Source organism: Pempheris klunzingeri, unplaced genomic scaffold, assembly GCF_042242105.1.
Source record: "Pempheris klunzingeri isolate RE-2024b unplaced genomic scaffold, fPemKlu1.hap1 Scaffold_81, whole genome shotgun sequence".
In the NCBI taxonomy this organism is placed as follows: domain Eukaryota; kingdom Metazoa; phylum Chordata; class Actinopteri; order Acropomatiformes; family Pempheridae; genus Pempheris; species Pempheris klunzingeri.
The window spans coordinates 15,001-17,500 of NW_027254985.1; positions in this window are offsets into that span (position 1 = coordinate 15,001).

A 2,500-nucleotide genomic window follows, 5' to 3' on the forward strand; every position below is an offset into this window, starting at 1 on the left:
GTGTTGGTGTGTGTCTGCTGGGCCTGGGGGAGGTGTTGGTGTGCGTCTCAGGGTCCAGGCCGGAGGTCACGGGGCCTGGGAGATGTGTTGGTGTGCGTCTCAGGGTCAAGGCCGGAGGTCACGGGGCCTGGGGGATGTGTTGGTGTGCGTCTCAGGGTCAAGGCCGGAGGTCACGGGGCCTGGGGGATGTGTTGGTGTGCGTCTCAGGGTCCAGGCTGGAGGTCACGGAGAGGTGTTGGTGTGTGTCGGGGCCTGGGAGATGTGTTGGTGTGCGTCTCAGGGTGGAGGCCGGAGGTCACGGGGCCTGGGGGAGGTGTTGGTGTGCGTCTCAGGGGCCAGGTTGGAGGTCACGGGGCCTGGGAGAGGTGTTGGTGTGTGTCGGGGCCTAGGGGAGGTGTTGGTGTGCGTCTCAGGGTCCAGGCCGGAGGTCACGGGGCCTGGGAGATGTGTTGGTGTGCGTCTCAGGGTCAAGGCCGGAGGTCACGGGGCCTGGGGGATGTGTTGGTGTGCGTCTCAGGGTCCAGGCTGGAGGTCACGGAGAGGTGTTGGTGTGTGTCGGGGCCTGGGAGATGTGTTGGTGTGCGTCTCAGGGTCAAGGCCGGAGGTCACGGGGCCTGGGGGATGTGTTGGTGTGCGTCTCAGGGTCCAGGCTGGAGGTCACGGAGAGGTGTTGGTGTGTGTCGGGGCCTGGGAGATGTGTTGGTGTGCGTCTCAGGGTGGAGGCCGGAGGTCACGGGGCCTGGGGGAGGTGTTGGTGTGCGTCTCAGGGGCCAGGTTGGAGGTCACGGGGCCTGGGAGAGGTGTTGGTGTGTGTCGGGGCCTGGGGGATGTGTTGGTGTGCGTCTCAGGGTGGAGGCCGGAGGTCACGGGGCCTGGGGGATGTGTTGGTGTGCGTCTCAGGGGCCAGGTTGGAGGTCACGGAGAGGTGTTGGTGTGTGTCTGGGCCTGGGGGATGTGTTGGTGTGCGTCTCAGGGTCCAGGCTGGAGGTCACGGAGAGGTGGTGGTGTGTGTCGGGGCCTGGGAGATGTGTTGGTGTGCGTCTCAGGGTCAAGGCCGGAGGTCACGGGGCCTGGGAGATGTGTTGGTGTGCGTCTCTGGGTCAAGGCCGGAGGTCACGGGGCCTGGGAGAGGTGTTGGTGTGTGTCTGCTGGGCCTGGGGGAGGTGTTGGTGTGTGTCTCAGGGTGGAGGCCGGAGGTCACGGGGCCTGGGGGAGGTGTTTGTGTGCGTCTCAGGGGCCAGGTTGGAGGTCACGGAGAGGTGTTGGTGTGTGTCTGGGCCTGGGGGAGGTGTTGGTGTGCGTCTCAGGGTGCAGGCCGGAGGTCACGGGGCCTGGGAGATGTGTTGGTGTGCGTCTCTGGGTCAAGGCTGGAGGTCACGGAGAGGTGTTGGTGTGTGTCGGGGCCTGGGAGATGTGTTGGTGTGCGTCTCTGGGTCAAGGCTGGAGGTCACGGAGAGGTGTTGGTGTGTGTCGGGGCCTGGGAGATGTGTTGGTGTGCGTCTCAGGGTCAAGGCCGGAGGTCACGGGGCCTGGGGGAGATGTGTTGGTGTGCGTCTCTGGGTCAAGGCCGGAGGTCACGGGGCCTGGGGGAGGTGTTGGTGTGCGTCTCAGGGGCCAGGTTGGAGGTCACGGGGCCTGGGAGAGGTGTTGGTGTGTGTCGGGGCCTGGGGGATGTGTTGGTGTGCGTCTCAGGGTCCAGGCCGGAGGTCACGGGGCCTGGGAGATGTGTTGGTGTGCGTCTCAGGGTCAAGGCCGGAGGTCACGGGGCCTGGGGGAGATGTGTTGGTGTGCGTCTCAGGGTGGAGGCCGGAGGTCACGGAGAGGTGGTGGTGTGTGTCGGGGCCTGGGAGATGTGTTGGTGTGCGTCTCAGGGTCCAGGCCGGAGGTCACGGGGCCTGGGGGAGGTGTTGGGGTGTGTCGGGGCAATTCGAAACATTCACCGGAGTACCAGGGGCACGAAACATTCATCGGCTTACCAGGGGCACGAAACATTCACCGGAGTACCAGGGGCACGAAACAGCCATCGGAGTACCAGGGGCACGAAACCTCCACCAGAGTACCAGGGGCACGAAACCTCCACTAGAGTACCAGGGGCACGAAACCTCCACTAGAGTACCAGGGGCACGAAACATTCACCGGAGTACCAGGGGCACGAAACAGCCATCGGAGTACCAGGGGCACGAAACCTCCACTAGAGTACCAGGGGCACGAAACCTCCACTAGAGTACCAGGGGCACGAAACCTCCACTAGAGTACCAGGGGCACGAAACATTCACCGGAGTACCAGGGGCACGAAACAGCCATCAGAGTACCAGGGGCACGAAACCTTCATCGGAGCACCAGGGGCACGAAACCTCCACTGGAGGACCAGGGGCACGAAACATTCATCGGAGCACCAGGGGCACGAAACATTCATCGGATTACCAGGGGCACGAAACATTCACCGGAGTACCAGGGGCACGAAACATTCATCGGATTACCAGGGGCACGAAACCTCCAC